Below are 23,963 nucleotides of genomic sequence, written 5' to 3' on the forward strand. Positions count from 1 at the left end.
TTTTGCTGCACCTCCATAGAGGCCTGGTTAGACCACACTTGGAATATTGTGTTGAGATCTGTTCGCCCCATTAAAGGAAGGATGTGGAAGCTTTAGAGAGGGTGCAAACGGGAGTTCCCAGAATGTTTTCTGTCCTGTAGGGCCTGTCTTATGAAGACGGTTTGAGGGAGCTTCAGCTTTTCTCATTAGAGAAAAGAAGGATGAACGGTGAATTGATAGAGGTGTGCAAGATGATCAGAGGCACCGATAGAATGGATAAGTAGAGTCTTTTTCATAGGGTGCAATGTCTAAAACGGGGAAAACATAATATTAATGTGATTGGAGGAAGGCTTTGGGGAGATGTCAGAGGCAAGTTGTTTACACAGGTAGTGATAGGTGCGTGGAATGCACTGCCAGCAGTGGTAGTAGAATCAGTTACATTAGGGATATTCAAGTAACTCTTGGATAGGCACATAGATGAGAATAGGATGAAGGCTCTGCGGTTTAGTTTAATCTAAGAGTAGGAAAAAAGGTCGGCACACCATTGTGGGCTGAAGGGTTCTTTTGAGATGTACTGTTCAATGTTCGCTGTTCTAATTTCTTGAACTCTTGTGAACATATTGTACCTGGAATTCCTTTAACTTTAGTCGAGGTCAATCTGGTCAGTGTTTGATTGTCGAGGGTTCATGGAAATTTGGAGAGATTTGAGGGGCTGAATGGTCTATATCTGTTCCTAACCGTTGTGTCCTTGTGTCAAAAGAATGATGATTGGATTGAGGGGAAATCATTATGGGAATAAGGGCATTCCTATTTCAGACTGGGAAAGGGATGTTCCTTTCTCTTTAGGATTGTGTGGTCTGTGTTCTTCTCATGCCCAAGGAGCAGTGAAGATTGGGTTAGTGAAAACACTCAAGGCAGAGTTATATATATCTTTGATGAACAAGAGAATCAAATGTTTATTGGGAAAATACAGGAAAGGGATGCTTAGTTATAATCACATCAACAATGAACATTCTGAATTGTCCAGCAGGCTCGAGGGGCTGAATGGCCACCTGCTGCTCTTGATTCATGTGTTGTTCACTCACTCAATCCCTCGATGCTGTCACAGAAAGTGAGGAAGATCGCATTCAGCCATTCAGGATCGATTCAATGAGACACGAGGAGACCTTTCTGCCCCTCTAATGATTTACAAAGAATTAGGATGAAGTTTTTCAGCCATTTCAGTACATTACGCAGCACAAGAGGAGGCCACACCTACTTTCTAGGTTACTACACAGGAACAGGGGAGCCCTGGGTAACTATCAGAAAATAGATAGTCGGGAGAAATGTTTATTTTCGGGGGGAAATCTTTAACTTGGTGAAGTGCCTCAGAGATCAGTGCAACATCAAAAGCTATGAAGACTCTGTCAATGATTTGCGTGTGGGAACTGATTGGATGGAACTCAACTGGCTCAACCACTAAGATAGTCATTCGATAAGATGTGAAGTGGAGGTAGAGAGTCTGTAATGTGATATAGACAGCGAAGGTTAGTGTGCAAAGCTTCAGTAGAAACAGGATAACATGGTCTACCGAAGTTTGTGCTGTGGCAGAAGGGTAAAGCAATAGCAAACTAATTAAAAGAAGAGAGAGCACAAAACTCATTTGTACAAAGGCATTTGTTCACCCTGGTACATATATCACACGGGGTTAGTATGCAGATGCAGCAATTATATCGGATGGTATATTGAACGATTACTTCATGAAAAGGCTATCAGGATGTTTTACTGCATCTGTACAGGGGATATTTGAATCAACATCTGATGTATTTTGGGCTGTGATGATTTCGTAAACTGAAAAATAAATATCCTCATTAGATTTAGAAGATTTGCGAAGATGTTTCACTGTACTTGCTCCTGGAAAGAAGGCCGTAATCTGTCATACAGCACTACAACAGACCCTTCGGTGCACCATGTCCATGCTGACCAGATGTCCGAAATTAATCACGTTCAATTTGCCAGCCATTGGCCCATATCTCATAAAACCTTCGTGTTCACTCAAATGGAATCATTCAAATGGCTTTAAATACTGTAGCTGTCCCAGCCTCCAACGTTTCCTCTGGAAGTTCATTCCATACACTCTGTGAAAAGTTACCACTTTTGTCCCATGTAAATCTTTCTCCCCTCACCTTCAATCTATGTGCTCTAGTTTTGGACTGCCCTAAGCTAGGAAAATGTTCTTGGATCTTCACTATTTCCTTGCTCCTCATGATGTTACAAACCACGATAAGGCAAGAGCACTTCAGGGTTGAGAATGAGAGGCGTTCATATTGAACCATGTAAGATATTGAGGAGAGTATATCTGGTGCATAGCCTATGGACATTTTCTTTGTTATAAGAGTCAGGAACTGAGGATTCAAATTTAAGAAAGTATAAGAAAACAAATACCATGAAGACATGATTTTATTGGACAAAAATATGAGGACACATACAAACGTATCTTCATTAAAACTCCTACATGGAGCAGAGAACAGGGACGAACTCATACTGTTCTGGGAATGTTCAAGGAGGCCTGACGTTGTCCAGTGTCATGGTGAGATAACATTACTGTATATTTCTGTTGAGATATGGAGAAAATGCAACATGCTGGAGAAGCCACTGCTTATTGCTCCCTCTCTTTCCTTGTTCCTTCTCGCAGCAATGTATGAGAGATGAAAACTGTTCAATCACTTTTACCATTCATGTAGGATTACTGTTGAGAAATCATTGACATCTCCCCACTGCCTAAAATCAACGGTAATTCAGCAAATCCGACTGTTCCAGGAATAAATCCTGCTTGTGTGAGCAGAACAACCTCAGAGGCAGAATAACATTTAATTATTTTACTTTTGTCTTGAGTTTAACTATTGCTTGGACAAAGCTCTTTCAAGCTGATATTTTGCGGAGTTTTTTTTCCTGCTTGTCTTTAGGCATGTGTATGCATGTGTCTGTGTGCACTTGTGTGTGTGATACTGTGTGTGTCTTAGTGTGTGTGTCTGTGTGTATGCACAGACTGCATCTCAGTATGCATTGAAAGATAAATATTAATGTACATATTTGCCCAAACTGTTTGCCATGTATTTTTTCATCTTAGCTTGAGTAATTTTGCTTTGGTGAATTATTTTTGCAAATGCAAGATATCGAACTCACTTGTTCCCAGCAAAGAATCTGACCTAGTCTGAGACCTATATCATTGGTCATATCACCAACCTCGTTACATTTAAAATTTATCATGATCAATGGAGGAACGGGACTAGAAAATGAAACAATGATCCGTCCAACCCCAGTCTGAACACGGAAGAGGATAATTTCAAAAAAGGTTGTTTGCGTGGGAATGCTCTTCCCCACAAGTTTGTGGTGCGTGTGTGTTTGCATTTAGTCAAAGCTATAGTAGTTAGATATTGGATAGTAAAGGACGATGAACTACAGATATGGAAGTGGGACCACATCCAGATCAGCCACGACCTTACTGCCTAGTGGAGAAGGCTTAAAGTGTCTAATGACACACTCCTACTCCTCAGCCCTACGTCCCTATGTTACATTCAGTTCCTCAAAACTGCAAGACAGGAGCACGTGGAGTTCATTTACTCCAATAACCTGGTGCACAGAAACAGAGGAGACCATTCAGTGACTGAAGACTCGAGAGTGTAGCGCTGTAAAAGCACAGCAGGTCAGGCAGCATCCAAGGAGCAGGGGAATCGCCGTTTCTGAGCATATACTTCTGCGCTAAACGTGGTTTCAACAGTATACAAGGACGCCATTCAATCCATTGAAACTGTTGGACAACAATATGGATAGCCCATTCAGACCCCCCTGCTTATTATACAAGGAGTGAAGAAGTGTAGTCAGTACATCGAGATGTTAAACAGGAACCGGAGTCGCCAAGTCAGGTCCTTGAGCTACTTCCAGGTTACCAGGACGTGGCAATTCAGCCTTTCGAACTACGAATACAGAAATAGGAAAATGTCTTTGATGCCCCAACATGACAAATAGTGAAGCAGAGTCTACTCAGACAGACTGCTCTATATTGTTCCTCCTGGTTCCTTTGCTCGTGGTACTTATGTGTCACTTAAACCTGGTTTGCTGAACGTGAGAGGGAAAAGTGAGAATTAAAAAGTTTGTGTGAAGTCTCAAGGAAATGCCTTCTATCTCCGAGAACACATTATTGTACTCCTATAGATGACAGAAGGTGGTGGGAATGGCGACGTATTTTAGAAGTAAGGCATTAAGGCTGCTGATTGATTTATGAACAGTGCAGACACACACCATCTGCACATTGAGACGGTGAGAATTCATTCAGAGCCTGGAGCTCCCTCTCAACCAACATAGGGTCTCCACACTGGTACGGAAACTACTGGGAATTACAGATCATGGGGAAAATGCAATTTCTCACAAAATCATCATCTTTTTTCCGGACATAATAAATGTTAGCCCATAATCCTCAATTTTAAAAGTAATTACTTGTTATTCTCTTGCAATGCTACGCATTTTGGTGGATTATACTCTCATACCTTTTGTCAGTTAATTATCGTTTACACAATGTAATTCAATAATTTACTTGCAAAGTTGCAAACGTCTTATTGCACAGTTGTATGCCGTTTCTTTTTTCGATTTGTTGTAGCCTTCGCCCAAAAGTACATGTTTTGTTTCCTGAACAGCCTTGGGCAACTGTCTATGTGGCATTTGCACATTGTCGCCGTGTCTGCGTGTGTTTCCTCCGGGTGCTACGGTTTCCTCCCACAGTCCAAGGATATGCAGGTTAGGTGAATTGTCCACAGGAAATTGCCCAGGGGTGAATGGAGGGCAGAGGAATGGATCTGGGTGGGTTACAATTCGAAGGGTCGATGTGGACTTGTTGAGCTGAAGGGCCCGTTTCCATACTGTAGGAATCTAAAAAAAAACAACCTGTTTATCGGGATTCAAGGGTCAGACACAAAGTATTTTTCGTGGGCTAAGAATCAGAAAGGAATAGAAGACAGTGACTGTGGAGACTGATGAGGAGTAAACTGACATCCCCCCGTCCCCAATGTCTTCTTGACAGACAGAATAAAATCAAATGTAGAGAATGAAACAGATATATTCGGAAGAAGGAATAGCAAGTGACAGTGCAAATAAAACAGGATAATTTGAAAAGGAATGGCCAAACAATGATTGATCTGTTTGTGTGAGAGAGAGAGTGTGTGTGTGTCAGTGTTTTTGTGAGTGTGTGTGTGTCTGCGTGTGTGTGAGTGTGTGCGTGTCTGTGTGTATGTCTGAGTTTGAGAGAGTGTGTGTGTCTGTGTGTGTGTGAGTGCGTGTGTGTGTCTGTGTGTGTGAGTGAGTGTGTGTGTCTGTCTGTGTGTGTCTGTGTGAGTGTGTGTATTTGTGTGTGTAAGTGAGTGTGTGTGTCTGTGTGAGTGTGTGTGTCTGTGTGTGTGAGTGTGTGTGTGTCTGTGTGTCTGCCTGTTGTGTGAGTGAGTGTGTGTCTATCTGTGTGTGTCTGTGTGAGTGTGTGTGTGTCTGTATGTGTGCCTGTGTTTGGGAGAGTGTGTGTATCTGTGTATGTGTGTTTCTGTGCGTGTGTGTGTGTGTCTGAGTGTGTGAGTGTGTGTGATTGTCTGTGTGTGCGTCTGTGTGTGTCTGAAAATGGGTGGTTGTCTGTGTGTCTCTGTGTGTGAGCGTCTGGATGTGTGAGAGAGTGTGTGGGTGTCTGTGTGGGTGTCTCTGTGTGTCTGTGCGTGTGGGTGTATCTGTGTGCCTGTGTGTGAGTGTGTGGATCTCTGTGTGAGTGAGTGTGTGTGGGTGTCTGTGTGCGTGAGTGTGTGTGCGTCTGTGTGTCAGTGTGTGTATCGGTGTGTGTTTCGGTGTGGGTGTGTGTCTGTGTGTGTCTGTTTGAGTGTGTGTGGGTGCGGGTGTGTGTATGTGTGAGTGTGTGTATGTGTGTGTCTGTGTGGGTGCCTGTGTGAGTGTGTATGTCTGTGTGAGTGTGTGTGAATGTGTGTCTGTGTGGGTGTGTGTGTGTGTCTGTGTGCGTGTGTCTGTGTGTGGCTGTGTGAGTGTGTGTGTGTGTGTGTGTGTGTGTGTGTGTAGATCGATAAGATTGTTCATATGTGTACACCATATTCAGAATGAACAAGAGAGACATAGTTAACAAAAATGATGCATGCAATATACAAAATTTATAAAACGTTAACATGTTATTTAGTCTTCAGCTGAGATGTTATGTTCCCCTTCTTTCAACGTACCCTCTGCCTCTTGCCTCTTTTTTGCATTCCTAGACCTAATCTCTAATTCCTATCTGGATGTATGTTATAAATTCCTGTTTCTGGTGTTCCAATTTATATCAGTTAATCCATTTTATACCGGGAAACATATACATTGGCTTACTGGGCTCTGTCAACAGCTCTTGCCTGTCATATTGATGGAGATAAACGTTCTGGCATTAGACCCACATTTCAACATATTAATCTGTTGCACAGACACTGTACAAAGGACCACAACACACAGGAATTGTCAAACCAAGTACAGAAGTACATCTATATCTATCTGTCATGTAGACTTCTCTATTTTTATATCTTCATGTCTATATATTCTCTCTCTGTCTCTCTCGATCTCTCTTTTAATCTAATTGATGAATCATCCAATCGTTCTTCCTGTCCCTTGCCTCAGACGTCGCTCCTTCTGTAAACATCTATTGCTCACATTTTAATGTGATGTCTTCTAATTGAATAATGTAACTACAAGTCATAAGGGAGCGGTTGGCCAGAGTCAGTTGGAAGGGAAGCTGAGCCTGTGGAAGATGGTGAAGCAGCAATGACAGGAGTTTCTGGAGTTAATTCAGCAGCACATCAGAAATTCATCCCAAGTAAGAAGACGAGCAGCCGTGAGTGATAACGAACTCAGGGAAAGCATAAAAACAAAAGGAAATGCACACAATATGGTGAAGATTACTGGGAATCCAAAGGATTACGAAGCTTACAAATTCCAGCACGGATAACTAATAAAAACAAATGGGAGGAGAGGATGAACTATGATATTACGCTTCTTAATCGTGTAAAAGAATATGGAAAACAATTTTTAGATATATAACAAGGAAGACAGGGAGTAAAAAACAAACAAAGGACTGTTGGAAAACGAGGCTTGAATAGTTATGGGAAACAATGGAATGGCAGAGGAATTAAATAGATACTTTACATCAGTCTTCACGGTGAAGACACCAGCAAAATGCCAGAACTTCAAGACAATCAGGATATAGAGGTGTGTATACTGACCTCAGTAAGGAGAAGGCGCTGGGGTAGGTGAAGTTGAATCAATCAGCGAGACCAGTTGGACAACAGCTCGTAGTTCTAAAGAGATATCGAAGGTGATTGTTGAGGCATTGCTGGTGATCTTTCAGGAAACTTTGGAGTGAGGGAGGACTGGTAAATGTAACCTCCCCGATAAGGAGAGAGGGACACAGAAGACAGGAAATTATAAAAGGACTTATTGGATCTTTGGGTTTATGAATAGATGTGTGGAGTATAAGAACAAGGAGGTTGTGAAGCATATTGTAAATGGTGTGATTAACCTACAGCATAACAAGAGTTACAATTACAATGCCATTGCGAACAGCAGTGATGTAAGTACGGTTAAAACAAAGAAAATAAGTTCGAAGCAGACAGGAGCATTAGTGACAAAAAAACTGTTTCCTAGATCCTGCTGTGAGAATGTTGAGATAAGCTTGTCAGTAAACAGACAAGGAATGTATAAAAAGCACAATAAAATCTGTTGCTGATAAGGTCTCAACGTGCAACTATGTAGCCAATACATATGAAGCTGAAAAAGCACAGCAAGTGAGACAGCATCCTAGGAACAGGAAAGTCAACGTTTCAGGCTGAAAGACTTCATCAGGATTGGGGTGGGGAAAGGGGAGCCGGGAAGTAAGTAGAGGGAGGGGCGAGGAGCTGGTGGAAGGCTAGGTGGGATAGCGATAGGAGGATGCAGGCAGGGAATTATTGTGATTGGTCAGTGGGAAGGGTGAAACAGATATACGAATGGGAAGATGCATAGCTTTGGTGAGGTCAGGGAAAGGGGACATGGGGTAAAGCTGTGGGTCGAGAGTATTTGAAGCCAGTGAAGATAATAGTAAGCTGTAAGGTCTCCAGCTGAAATATCAAGTTGTGTTCCCCATTTTCTGTTTGACCTCACTCTGACAGTAGAGGAGGCCTGTTGCCGGATGAGCAAGGGGAGGGGAGTGATTGAAATGGATGGCAACTGGAATGCTAAGTTTGTTAAAGCGTGCAGAGAGCAGATGCTCCATGAAAATGTCCCTGAGTCTCCCTTTGGTCTACACAACATAGAGGAGACAACGTTGGGATTTGGAGATGAGCTCGGTAGCCCAGGATCAGCCTCTGTATGGAGCATTAGTGCTCTGCACGAAACAACCAACCCGACTTTCCAGTTACCATTCATTTTAATTCCCACTCCAACTCGCCTGGCAACATGCCCATCCTTAGCCAGACCACTATCAGAGGTACTCCACCTGAGAGTTTACCTTTGAAGCTGATAGCCCAATGGCCTCAATATTGACTGAAGCCGATTCAGAAACCCTCCGGCTGCTGCCTTATCCCATGTCCCTTTTCCCTAACCAGACCCACCTGTATCTGCTCCACCCTTCCCACTGACCAATCACAGTAGCCTCATACCTACATGTACCTACCACCACCATACCTACCCGCCACCCTTCCATACCCCATCACTCCATTTCAGGGCTCCCCTCCCCCTCACCCGTCCTGACGAAAGGTCCATGATCAAAATATTGCCTTTGCTGCTCCTCTGATTCTGTCTGGTCTGCTGTGTTTATCCAGCTCCAATTTTATTAACTCTGGCTTCCCGCACCTATAGTACTTCCTCTCTCCAAGCTGTGGAGCTAGGTGGTCTTAATGGGCGGCACGGTAGCACAGTGGTTAACATTGCTGCTTCACAATGCCAGAGACCTGGCTTCAATTCCTGCCTCAGGCGACTGACTGTGTGGAGTTTGCACGTTCTCCCTGTGTCTGCGAGGGTTTCCTCCGGGTGCTCCGGTTTCCTCCCACAGTCCAAAGATGTGCAGGTCAAGTGAATTGGCTATGCTAAATTGCCCATAGTGTTAGGTTAGGGGAATGGGTGGGTTGCGCTTCATAGGGGCGGTGAAGGGCCTGTTTCCACACTGTACGTAATCTAATATAAGAAGAAATAAATTTGGACATTTGAAAAGATCACGGACACATCTGTCATTTCTTAACAACCCAATCCACATATTCCAGGTGAAGCAGCGATTAATTTGTACCCTTTCAATCCAGTCTCCTGTCATTGCTGCTCACAATGCAGTCTTCTTTATATTGGCGAAACTAAAAGAAACTGTTTAGAGGAACACTCTCACTCTGTCTGTGGGCATAACCTTGACCTTCTCATTGCTTCCCATTTCAATAACTTACCTTGCTCTCATGCAAACATTTCAGTTGTGGGTTGCTGTAATGCTCCAATGAAGCAAAACCCAAGCTCGAGTAACACCTCACTTTAGGTCTTGGTACATTCTATCCTGAAGGAATTTTTATTCAATTCCACACTTCCACAGCCTGACCCCATTATGGCTGTTCTCCATTCTTCGCACATTCTTTCTCCTTTTCTCCCAATGAACTTGCCCTGTTTGTGAATCGTTTGTCTTGAACTTAATTAACGAACCAATTTCCCCCGTCGCAATCTAATTATTACTCATTTTACATTTGACTCTCTTTTAACAGAAATAAAAGTCAATTTGTCAGTGGCATTGCTCCTCTACATCATCTTGATTCCCGTCACCCCTCCTCTACCGCGGTCAAGGGATTTAAAAGCCCATTTTCCAAACCTTTTTCTGTTCTGAAGAGGAGTCACACTTGAAAAGGTTCAAGAAAAACCTCCTCTCCATTGTTGTAATGTTCCAGTCTGCTATTCTCAGATTCAGATCTGTCCTCTCTCTGTCTACGCAGCTGATGATCTCTGTTACTGTTGAAATTGATGCATCTGCTACTACAGCGGGATAGCGCACTGAATGAAGTCCTTCATCAATAGGAGAGGGAAACCCTCCAGTGACACAGTTACATTGCATGGAGACTGACATTAATCATAGTCACTGAGCAACCAGTCCCAGTTTTTAATCCAGAACATTCAGTTCACAATATAACTGGACTCGACTACATGTTGACATTGCTGGCTATTGGTGAAATCTCCCATCACCAATTGCTCTAGTGAAGTCAGTTGTAAGGGAGAATGATGAATGTTATCTTTTGGTAGGCTAGATGATTCTGCTCTGTTTTCCGTTTAGTATGCTGTAACCATCTCGCCCCAAATCCCTCCATCCCCGCAAAAGAAACACAACCAGGATGTTGTTACTGTACTGATCTCTCCTCCACGGGAACAACCGTCAGCCAACACACTGTGACGGCACAGTCGCCCTAAACATAGACAGGAAGTGTGGACTTCTCTGAATGTTCCTCTCACTGCTCTAATAAGAGAACTAGGGAATATGCTTCAGTAATTTATTTATACAAATTGACAAACTTCTAAATGCAGTTTTATTTGCTGTAAAACGTACTTTTTTACGCATTTTGGCCTCAGTCCAAACCAAAAGTGATAATTACAATGAACTTATTCATTAAGACTTATGATTTAATGAGTCAGGTTCGAATGAACATGACATCCGCTGGGCGATAGGACAGAATGGGATAGTGGCTGTGGAGACTGCATTGGGGGTGGGGGGGGGGGGGGTACAATGATATTCCCCAGTCATCATCATGCTTTCTGCCAGACAGAATTAAATCTAATGCACAACAAGGAAACATCCAACATTTGAGAGTTGCAATGCTGAATGACAATATGAACTGAACAGGATCATTTTAAATGTGATAAAGTGAACTATATTTTATATACACACCACTTAATCATTGGGAATACAGTTCGATTAGGATCACTGGACCAGAAACATTAACTTTGATTTCTCTTCACAGATACTGCCAGACCTGCTCAGCTTGTCCTCTAAGTTCTGCTTTTTTTTGGTTTGAGCTTGATTATATTGTTCATATATGGCAGGATACTTAAAATTAAAAGCACACACTAATAACAAAATATGGAGGGCAATGGGGACAGTGCAGGAGACTAACAGTAGAGATATAGTTGTTCCAAGCTGGAAGAGACAATGAGCTGAGTTTCCCCCACTTTTGCTGTAAATAATTCTGTGATATGTAATCAAAGCCTTTGAGAGGGGGTAGACAAGTTAGTTCAACGAAGGACACAGAGTGCTCCACCAACAATAATTTATTCCTGTTATCTCATGAAATTTCAGCTGCCTCTAAAATGTCTTTTCAAACAAAGTCGAGTTCCTGAGATTTACAGGATATTCAGAAAAATATTCTTTTTTCCTTTGAATCTTATAGAAGAAACAGATTTCGGCCGTAACACATGTGACACAGACACACCAACTATAATAGGAACAGGAAAGGACAACATTGTCCACATATAACCAAATTCAGCATGTAGCCCTGCCAAGAAACATGAAATATAGTGATGCAGAAACATGAAAAACAAACAAAAAATGGTGAAGAAGCGCCGCGGATGAGGGAGTATCTGCAGAGATAAACAAAGTTAATATATCGAATATGATATGACACTGTTCTGAAAAAGTCATATTGGAATCAAAGGTTAATTCTGCGTGTCTCTGCTCAGAGAATGCCGGACCTGCTGAGCTACCCTCTATCGTTTTTTCTTTTCTTTCTGAACTGTGACAAATTGACTGATCTGAATGATATAAGCAAAGCTGCTATCTGAGTTGAATCTCGAGTAATTTGTAACCAAAAGAGAAAATGCTGGAAAATCTCAGCAGGTCTGGCAGCATCTGTAACAAGAGAAAAGAGCTGACGTTTCGAGTCGAGCTGCCTCTGTGCAGAGAAATCATAATTAAAGTTTCTAGTTCAGTGGCCCTTCCTGAGAACGGATGGTAGCCCTGAAAATGTTGATTTATATACAGAAGAGGTTGAATAGCTGTTAATGGAGACTCTAAGTAGCTAACAGTAGGGGGTGAGTACTAGGCCTGGTGGTATGGGCATGGGGCATCGAGGAGTTCAGTCCCTAAACTTATTGAACATTATTTTGAGTCTGAATGTCTGCAGGGTCCTCCCGCGGAAAATGAGGTGTTGTTCTTCCAACTTGCGTTGAAAAGCCATGGACACTGCAGAAAGTCTGATGCGGAGATATTGGCCAGGGAACAGAATGGGGTTTTAAACTGGCAGGCAACTGGAAACTCAGGGTCTTTTGCATAGGTGCAGTTTGGATATTCTGTGAAGTGTTCACCCAGTCTAACTTTAGTTTCCCCAATGTAGAGCAGACCACAATGTGAGCAGCGAATGTGGGAAATGTTGATCGGATGCTGCTTCAGCTGGGAGGTATGTTTGGCCCTTGGGTAGTGAGGAGGGAGGAGCTAAATGGGCAAGTGTGCCACCTCCTGCAGGGGAAAGTGAAGTGGACCTGTGGTGGGGGGGGGTGGTGGAGGTGGGGGGACGTGTTGGCAGTGAATAATGAGCGGAACAGGGTGTCTCGGAGGAAATGGTCACTTCAGAAGGCGGAAAAGGGAGAGGAGACAAGTATATGTCTAGTGGTGGCATCTCGCTGGAGGTGGGGGAATGCAGACTGATGATCTTCGGTATGTGAATGCTGGTGGGATGGTCGGCAAGGACAAGGAGAACTCTAACACTGTTGCAGGAGGGAGGAGAGAGCGTGAGGGTAGAAGTGCAGGAGGTGGGTCAGAACTGGTTGAGGGCCCTGTCGAGAACAGTGCTGGGGAATTCTCGGTTGAGGAAGAAGGTGGACATTTCAGAGGCCACATTTTTGAACTTGACATCATCAGAAGCAATGCGGTTGAGACGGAGGAACTGGGGGAATGGAACGGAGTCTTTGCAGGAAACAGCGTGTGAAGGTGTATACTCCAAGTAGCTGTGGAAGTCGGTGGCTTAATATTGGATATCAGTGACCCATCTATCCCCAAAAATAGAAGCAGAGATGTCGAGGAAAGAAAGGGAGGAGTCAGAGATAGAACTTGTGAAAGTGAGGGATTAATGCAAATGGGAAACGATGAACTTTTCCAATTCTGGACAAGAGAGAGGAGCAGCAGCTATGATATCATCTACGTATCGGAGAAACAGTTATGGATGGGGACTGGAAACAACTGGAACAAGGAGCCATCTACGTACCCCATGAAAGAACAGGTATATCTTGGGCCCACGTGTGTATCCATGCACCCCCTCTGTCTGGTAGGAGCAGGTTGAAGCAATGGGTCAGCCCAGGCAGTTCTGTTTTTGGATTTTCAGGAGAATATAAAAGCGAGCTCTGCTATCAGAGGACCATCAGCTTGGGGACTGTTACGTGGGGACGAGTGGCTAGGAATCTCCAGCTGAACTGTTGTCAGATTTAGTTAATAAAGTGGCCTGATGTGCCATGGCAGGATTATGGAGGAGCAGGTGATATGTGGAGGTATCTGAGAGCTGGCACTCAGCCTCTGAAATGGAGAGATGAGTCCCCCAGACTACAGCAGCACCACCCTTATCGGCACAGGCTGAATAACACAGTCAGGGTTGGATCGAAGCATACAGCGTATAGTCTGTTCAACATTATGTCGTTCCTGAAATTCGTTAAAGGGGGCGCAGAGGGATAAAGCTGAGAACTTTGCAGAGTACAGAACATTCAGCAATACAGCGTGGCAGTTTAGGAGGAATTGTGAATACAGGACAGGAGGTGGGCTTGGGGGAGGGGATGGACTCAGAGCGCAAGATATGGGTGGGGTGACAGGTTCCATAGGCTCATAGGCATCTCTAAGTTATTCCACCTTGTAGTCCTTGTATAGCTGGCGAGCACAGCGAATGAGCTGGAGAATGATGTAAAATTGTGGAATGGTGCAGCCTTGAGTCAATTTGATGAGATGCTGTTGGAAAGAGAAAATGTTGATCTCAGTGGCACTGACATCGCACGATCAGTCCACAGAAAGTAACTGATTGAAAATTATCGTTATCTTATTGTAATGCTCTGATTTCATTGGGGTGAAACTCATCCAGCAAGGTCTTACTTTTCTGAGACTTTAGACCGAACCGTGAAACCAAATGATGTTATTAATAAGACAAATCCATCCCTGATTTTGGAAGGCAGTAGCAAAGGCAGAGTTTATTTGTCAATCCCATTAGCTCTAGGGAAGGTGTTATTGTGCATTGAGGAAATTACCAGCACAGAATTTCCTCTGATTCCCGTTAACCACAGTTTTCTGAGGGTTAATGATGCTACATGAGTCAAATATTACTTTGATGCGAGGCACGTTACTCTGATCTCACCTCTAATGACATTGGAAAATCAGTTAAAATGGTAAAGACCAAAATGATAGTACACGGCTTATTTAAACAATGTGGTGACTGTCCTCACAACGTTTAAGGAAAAACTGATGCATGGTCGTCTGATTCTGAGGAGAGGTTTGTCCTATTTGTGATGAGGCTGGTTGGTTAAGCGTTGTGACACAGAGACAGAAATAACGTTCCACTCTCTATGGGGAACAGAACCACCATGTTCACGGTGCATTGGACGGTGTCAGACACACACTATTGTCTGTTCCTTTTGGACATTGATCATCTCAATCTAATCATTCGCTGAAGACCAATAGCAGCACAGAAGCCAGCAGTTCCCATAACCCCTGTTGGAAAGCAAAAAGGAAAAGGAATGGCCAGTGGAAGTGGGAGTAACTAGGGAACTGGTGTAACTTACAGTGGGAGTGGTAGAAGAAAGATGTGAAGAAATATCATCAATGGAAGAGTATGTAGCAGCAGATGGGGAGGTGCAAGGGAAGTAGGAGTGTAAGAAAAGAGTAAGAAGGCCGAGGAAGAATGGCTAATGAAGTATTAGTGACTGGGAAAAAAACTTGCTTTAGCAAATGTGAGGTTGGGTGAAAAATATCACTGTTCAGGAAAATTGGGATCTGGTTCCATTCAAAATTAAGATTTGATGTACTTCATTTTCTATACTTGATTCTTGTTCAGATTGCACATTCACTCTGTATTTTTGTATCTCCATCAATTGCGGATTCCATGTTTTTCCCCCTAGTATGTTGTCTCATTTTTGAAATTTTTAACAATATGTATTTGCTTCCAATTCAAGGTAGACATGAGAACATGATTTGATCTCCTGTAGTCTGACCATAACATAGAAATTAATTGAATAGTTATACTCATCACAATCACTGATTCAAGCAATGAGTCAGTGTCCACCCTGAAGATGAGAAACTTCTTCAGTTCTGTCTATTGATACAAAGAACAGTGCCACACAAATGGCTAATGTTCCAGTACAAGGTGCCAAACCCTAGTCCATCTTAAATTAGGTATACGCTTTATGAATAAGACATGCTGAGGGGCAGAGAATAAAAGGTGAATTTAACTCTGTGTCGAAAATGCTATTAGTAGCTCCCTCATAATAGGTGTTAACTATATCACTTTGTAAATTCCCCAAAATAAGAATAGCAAGAGACTGGAATTCTTAATTCCTCTTCTGTGAATAACATCTGGGGAACAGGAAGGAAATCAAGGTTTGTTTGTGATATTCATAAATGACGATGGTGAGAATGTGGAAGATGGATAACTAATGTTGGGGATGACACAAAGATTAGCTGGGTGGTTCACAGTGAAGTGGAAAGGGTTAGGCTACAGGATGATATAAACAGATGATTTCTATAACCAGATTAATGGCCGATGAAGTTTAACACTGATAAATGTGAGATGATGCACATCTGAATTAACAAGACAAATGAGTACTCAAACTGTGAAGGGCGAGGGCTAAATTAGCTTCTTTTTTCATTGCAGCAGGGAAGGTTGAGGAGGAAACCTGGGACAGGTGTACAAAATCATAAGGGGAATGGAGAGGATGAACAGACAGCAGCTGTTTCCCTTGCTCGAAGGGTCAAAAACAAAAACAGATGCTTAAGGTGAAAGGCAGGGGATTGAGAGAGGATTTGTGAGTCTGTTTTGAACTGAGAGGGTGGCACAGACATAGAATATAAAATTCCTACAGTGTGTAAATAGGCTCTTTGGCCCAACAAATCCACATTGACCCTCCAAAGAATAGCCCACACAGACACGTTCCACCCTGACCTAAACATCCCTGAACACAATGGGCAATGAAGCACATCCAATTCACCTAACCTGCACATCTTTGGATTGTGGAAGGAAACCGGAGTACCTAGCGGAAACCACGCAGACATGGGGAGAATGTGCAAAATCCATACAGGCTGTCACCCGAGGCTGGAATCAACCCTGGGTCCCCGCGCTCTAAGGCAGGAGGTCTAACCACTGAGCCACCGTTCTGCCCCTGGTGACACGTGGCTGGAGTGCATTCCCTCGGCGGGTGATTGAGCAGATAATCTCACAAACATTTCAAAAAGCCTTTGGATATACACTTGGTGATGCAGGCTCGCATTTTCATTCAATGATTCTATGTGGTGGCAGCCATGAACACTGATATATTCTGAAGCAATAGCTAATGGCTATTGGTTTATTCCATTGACTGTACTCAGTGAGTGAGCCTCCAGTGAAGTGCTGGTGTAATCTGCCACTTTCTATTTAAGTGTTTCGGTTTCCTTCCGTTGGTCATGTAAATGCCTCTGCCGATGATATCATTACCGGTCCTTTTCGTCAGTGGATGGGAGATGGCATCAAAATTGATGTGTTGACTGATGGAGTTCCGGTTGGAATGCAATGTTTGTAGGACTTCTTGTGCTTGTCTCTGTTTGGCCTGTCCTAAGATGAATAAACAGATCTAGCCAAAGTGGCATACTTCCTCATCAGTACATAAGAAATTAGTGTTGGGATCATGTATTTTGTGGCTAGTTGATGCTCATATATCCTGGTGACGAGTTTTCTGCTTGTTTTCCGTGTAGTGTTTGTTACAGTTCTTGCAAGGCTTATTGTACCTGGAGCTGAACAGACAAAGATATGAATTTATTGCGGTGCTCAAAAGTATGAATAAACTGTCAGAGTGAAAAATCGTATTCTATTAGTTCGCATTATAGCATCAAAGAATTCTAATTTCAAGGTTGAAAGCAAAAGAGCGAGGAGTGAAATAAGGAAAAGTGTCTTTATTTAGAGAGTTGTTACAAATTGGAATTGACTGACTGGGAAAGTTGTGAATGAAGATTCAAAAGAGAACTGGATATATATTTGGAAATTATTAATTTAACGGGCAACAGAGAGAGGGCTGGCGTATTGGAGGTGCTGGGAGACATTTTTGGAGCTGATGCATACATGATGCCAATGACTTCCTCCTGTACTTTAAAGTTTTGTACTCTATCAAGAGTCAGCTGTGAATAAAAGTCAGTATCCAATTATTTCACATTGTAAATGCTTGCAAATATATGATTATTTGGTGCAGCATAAGTATTTAAAATACAATTATTCCAAGGTCAGCATCATTATGAAGTCTAATTATTACTCAGAACATGAATATTTTACATGTTGTATCCCAATTACTAAAACAAATATATCATTGCTTTGGCACAAAACCCTTTGGAAAGCTTTGATATTTCTCTGACACGATATTATGTTTGTTGTTTTTTTTCACTACCAAACTTCATATTAAATATCATTCATTCAAAAAATTGAAAGTTTTCAAATTATTGTTCACTGAAATTTGATAACACAAATAATTTATTTAGTTTAATATTCACAGTTCATGTTGAATTATTGTCATTTTAAATTGCTGGCAAATAGCTGAAGATCGTACATTTCAGTGAGAAATTAAACTGATTGATTATATATAAATGTATAAGAACGCAAATTCTATTTGTATGTTCAATCTTCTGCTCACGCTGAACATGGAATTCTACAGAAACCAACCACTCTAAAAATATTGCAGAGGCAAGACATTGCTTTGAATCCTGACATTGAATATCTAATTCTCATTACCACAGGTGTTATGTTCTTTCTTTGATAAAATAAAATGTACCTGCTTTATTTCTGTGTTAGAAACTCTTGACAGGAGTTTATATTTTAGTTCCATAAATATAGAATCAACATAATTGATTTAAGAGATTATAATCCAGTTGAAGGATTATCGTTCTCATCTTTTGTTCTGGATTAATGGTGCTGGAAGAGCACAGCAGTTCAGGCAGCATCCAAGGAGCAGCGAAATCGACATTTCGGGCAAAAGCCCTTCATCAGGAATAAAGGCAGAGAGCCTGAAGTGTGGAGAGATAAGCTAGAGGAGGGTGGGAGTGGGGCGAAAGGAGCACAGAGTACAATGGGTGAGTGGGGGAGGGGATGAAGGTGATAGGTCAGGGAGGAGACGGTGGAGTGGATAGGTGGAAAAGGAGATAAGCAGGTAGGACAAAGCCAGACAAGTCATCACGACAGGTTTTTAACTTCTTTGTCCCCCTCAAGGTTTTCTTTATTACTGTGGTAAATTATCCTTATGATCTACACTGTGATCTACCTTACCCTTTGCACGTGAGGATATCTCTTTGCTCTAATTTCTGTCCCTCAGAGACTCGAACTGGTTCTGGAAGCCAAACCAAGTTTATGGACCAGTTCATAATCATCAGCCATTTCAGTAGCTAACCTTGCTGCTTACACTCTCTGCTCTTCAACCTGAGTTTGCACTACTTCAGGCAGTTTGAATTCCTCCAAGTGTTAACCTCTTTAAGGGCATCATAGCATTGCTTGAATTTTAAAGCTCTTATCCAACTATCGAAATTAGTCTGTTTGATCCTTACAAACTCACTGTAGGTTTCACCAGGATCCCTCATTAAATTCCTGAAATCTTGCCGTTGCAGACAAAATGTTTTTTTAACCTCCTTATACTCCCCAGATACCTCCTGTGATAGGGATGTGAATACCTTAACAGTCCTACCTACAAGTTTCGTTTGGATCAACAACATCCACATAGCCTCTGGCCACTGCATTTGTTTAGCCAATTTTTCAAATGAGATGAAAAGGTCATCACATTCTTCTCATCAAATTGAGGCGATGCTTGAACATACTCAACCAAATTCTCACTAGGCTTCTGGCTACCAGGGGCTTTCCCATCCTCACTCTCTTCCTTACTAGGCCCACCCTCAGCCGTTATCTCCAGCCTTTTACACTGACTTTTCTTTTTAATTGTCAGTTTTTGTTCTTCAAAAGTTCTCTCTTTCTCTCTCCCCTTTTGCTCTCTCTTTAGCCATTCTTTCTTTTTACTCTCTGTTCTGCTGCTTTCTTTTCTCGCCCTCTTCTGTATTTTATCGAAAGTTAAATGTTTCATTTTGGATATTAGTTTGATTGGGTTGAGAAAACTTAGAATCGTAATGGTTATTTCAGTCGCCAAACGTTTTCTGGGTGTGCATGCAGTAACTTTGGAAATTTTACGAAAAATGAATAAGACCAAGTTGCAAGAATTAGCAGAGAAGCTGGAATTGGAACTGACTGCTTCTGTGAGGAAAGGAGAGATAATTACAGCGGTATCCCGTCAATTAAACTTGCTGGAGAAACCACCAGAATCAGAGATGGCAATAATTCAGTTGCAAATGAAACATCTTGAGCTAACGGCGAGAGTTAAGGAAAGGGCAGCCAAATTCCTTCACACTCTCCTCACGATACCATCACTGCAGGGATTAGTCTAGGGAAACTCCATTACACCGTCTCTCTGTAGCAAGATCATTGAGTATAAATGAAAGAAAATACTGTCTCAAGTATACTCCACAACTGCAGGACGGTGTCTTCACTCTTATTCTTTAATCATTTTGTAATGAACGATACTACTCAGTTGTTGTGCTGATTACTTGCTGAGTCATAGAATTAGAGAGATGCACAGCATGGAAACAGATCCTTCGGTCGGACCTGTCCGTGCCGACCAGATATCTCAACCCAATGTAGTTCCACCTGCCAGTACCCGACTGCTCTGTATGAATTCTGTTAGTGCCTCATGATCAAGGACATCCAGCTCCTTTTCCCCAAGAGCACTTCCCATCATCTCACCTTCTCATAAATACAAACTGAGAAGGATGGCATTTTTTGTCAATCATTTATTTGCCTTATGAAGCAAAGTCACAGCAACAACAACATCACTGTTGCCATTCGAGTTGATTGGTGATGCTGAGGAGGCGATGGCCGAGCTGTATTATTTCCGAGTATTAATCCAGGGAATCAGGTAATGCCCTAGACACCGGATCCGAATCCCACAATGGCAAATGTTGGAAATTAAATTCAATAAAATATCAGGAAGTAAGAATCAAATGAAACAATGAAACCAATGTCGATTGTCCTACTTTGCACCCTCATGCCCTTCAGAAAAGGAAATCTACCATCTTCAGCTGGTCGGGCTTACATGTTACTCCACAGCAATGTGGTTATCTCTCAGTTGCAGTTTGAAATAGCCAAGCCAGCCACTCAGTTATATCAGTCACTTCAAAGCCTCAAAGAAAAGAAACTGCATGGACCTCAGCACTGACTACTTACAGCCCACAGACTGCAGTGGGTCAGGAAGGCAGCTCACCAACACCTTCTCAAGGACAATGAGGAAAGGGAATTCAATACTGGACCAGCATCCCATTACTGAATAAAAGACGATGATCACACTCAGGGAAGAGAGAACAACAGACATAAATAACTTTAAGAAGGGACTTTGACATATACCTTACATGGTCACGATTATCAATAATATGGGAACAGGAAAAACATAAGTCATGTTTAATTTCAGCTTTTATTTCCATCCCAGCTGATCATCAACAATCCCTGTGTTTGTTTCTTTCTCTCTATCTCTCTCTTTTCCCATCTATTCAACTCAATCCTTCTCCCCTTCATAATAGATGTCGGTGTCACCAACATCAATCACACTATTTCCCAACTGTGTTCAGTTCCGATGTATGAATCGAATTGCCAATTCTATTTTTCTTTCGACCCGAGGGCGCTGCCAAATCTGCTCAGTTTGTCTGGCACTTTCTCGTTCTTTATTGTTTCTGATCTGTTGCATCATTCTTTGCTTTATATAACCTTTAATTTTGTTACTAATTGGAGTGTCTATATTGCTGACCGGGGCAGCATTTTTTGACCTAACCAAATGTCATTTACTGCGAGGTCATTCTTTCAGGCAGTACAGAACCAAGCACATTGCTATGGGTCTCACATCAATCTTAAGTCAGACCAGGGAGTAACGCAAGATCTATTTACCAAAGGACATCACTGAAATAGATAAACGTAAATGCTGGAGATGTAATGGTTGTTATTAGTAAAACTTGCTTTTTTTCCCAATTCCTGTCTTGTGTATTTACTTTCTGACATCGTCTGTGGTAGGATGTGGAACAGTGTCTTTCTGTGTAATAACCTGTGCATCTGAATTACATTTCTTCCGACATTACTGCTCTGAGAGAGTGTTCCTGTCATTCAGTTATTTTAGAGACAAGAACAAAGATGTGATCGAAATATTTGCAACTGAAAGAGTGCTTAGAGGAGAGGTGGAACCATACCGTCTGAAATTTACCGAAGCATAGATAATAGATAATGAAGCGTTAGCATTGAAGCCAAGATGGTGACTGGGCATATAATCGAGCTGGTAGTGGGTTGGTTTGGTGATGGACAGAATACCGAGACATAAATGAATTCAGGGAAGAAAGGTACTTCGGTATTGTGAACAGTCTTGTTCTCAGATGTTTGTGAGGGCGGGGGTGTGGATGGTTCTGAAATTTGTGGGTACTTAATGGAATTTGCATTTGAAACTGAAGACAATAGTTTTCGTCTTTGACAAATATAGATATTAGAAATAGTAAAGAAGTTTGCCTTGGTCGAAGAGATTAATAAATGGATAGAGATGAAGAAACTTACCGGGAACACCAACAATTGCGAGGATAGGATAGTAACCCGCCTGGATAATCATCAGTGCACCCCATATCCGATATGGTAATGGTGACCAAGACCAGGAAAAAATGTAAAGACCCGAGGATAAACTCCTGTCCATTGTTGCAGCATTCCAGTCTAATGTTCTCACATTCTGATCCATTAATGGATCATTCCAGACTATTCTCAGAGGTTTAAATCTCGTTTTTGTGTCTCTGCAGCTGCTGATCCCTTTTAGCGTTGGAGTTGATGCATCTGCTGCTACAATGGCATAAACCATTGCAAGAGGCCCCTTACCAAAAAGAGACGGAAAACATCCAGTGACACAACTAGGATCCATGGAGACTGGCATCAATCACAGTCACTGAACAAACAGCTCCATTTAACCCCTTTCAGTACGGTTCCTTCAGTTCACAAAAACTGCTGGACTGGATTGAATATTGGCACCACTGGCTATTGATCACATCTCCCATCACCCATTGCTCTCGTGAAGTTAGTAGTGAGGGAGAAAGATGTATATTTTCTTATCGAGGCTAGATGATTCTGCTGCGTTGTCCGTTTGCAATACTGTAACTGGCTGAAACCCCCCCCCCCCACACCACCACCACCACCACCCTCAAAAATCATAATCTACATGCTGTTACCGTGCAGATCTCTCCTCGACTGGAACACGCATCAAACAATATATTTACAGTGGATATGTTTGCACTCCATACATAGCAAATGTGAATTTGCCTGGGCATTCCTTTAATTGATCTAATAAGGCAATTTTGTATTTTCAACTCTCAATGTGCTTCAGCATTTTTTAAAATATAAACTCACAAACACATTAACACACTTTATTAAGCACAAGTTTCTGAATTTCTCCTCATGGTAGCATCATGCCAGGGTTTAGTCTGGACTGAAGCGCTGATAAGATCATTATTTATAAAGTTGATTCAACCTGTACACAATACACCTCACAGTCTCTCAACAAAACACTATTTTTGGGAAAGATAAATTTGCTCTGGTACTTTAATCATTTTGCATGATGAGCCACATATCATTTACTTCCTGCTGCGTAAGAATTCTGTTTGTGACTTATGACCAAGCACATCCAGGTCTGTTTCAACAACAGCACTTCCCAACCTCTCACTATTTAATGAACATAAATGTGAATGATGATATTTGTTGTTCATATCTGAAATACTTTATATCTTGCGAAGAGGTATTGCCCAAACACTGATCCTTCTGATACACCAAAGCCTTCATTCCAGATAATTACATTACTCTCTTCCTTCTCTCGGCTATCCAACTTTTAATACATTCGGTGTATTCCACCCCTACCTACCCATGGACTCTAACATTACCCACTCATCTGTATTCAACCATGTCAAACATCTACTGAAAATTCAAATACTTCATTCCCACTGGTTCTCAATTGTCGATGTCACAACGGACAATCTCCACAAAATCCAGCAGTTTTATCAAAGATCAAGATCATTTCCCCTTCCTGAATCTCGATTGACTCTACTGAATCATGTCATTATTTTCCAAGTGTCTGGTTGTCACATTCCTCACAAAAGGTTCCAATGTTTTTCTCACAGCTTACATCAAGCTAACCACTGTTTAGTTTGCTGTTTGCTCTCTCCGTCCTTTTTTAAATATTTAGGTTTACAATAGCTGCTTTCAAGTCTGGAGGATCCTTTCCAGAATCTAACCAGCTTTGAAGAATAATCAGTAATTCTTTCACTAGCTCTATTTCCACCTCCTCAATACTCGGCTATGTAGCTCATCAGATGCAGCAATATACCAACCTTAAATTCCATGTGATTTTGAAAGACGTACCTTTTATTAATTCTAATTTCCTGCTGTTCCTCATTTTTACCAGTCACTCTGTTCCCTTATATTTCTGGAAGTTTCTTTCAGTATCTTCCTCAGGGAGATGGACACAATATATTACTCTCAGCGGACAGTTGGGTTCTGTCAGCCAGTGAATATATCGGAGGACTGAACTTCGGTGATGATGGATATGTTACTCACTCCTGCCTGGAAAGTTCCAGAATTAATCCAGTTTAATTTATGGTGAACATTAACACAGTCCTGTCACTGGTGTGAGGCTACACAGTATATTGA

Source organism: Chiloscyllium punctatum, chromosome 31 (assembly GCF_047496795.1).
Source record: "Chiloscyllium punctatum isolate Juve2018m chromosome 31, sChiPun1.3, whole genome shotgun sequence".
NCBI lineage: Eukaryota > Metazoa > Chordata > Chondrichthyes > Orectolobiformes > Hemiscylliidae > Chiloscyllium > Chiloscyllium punctatum.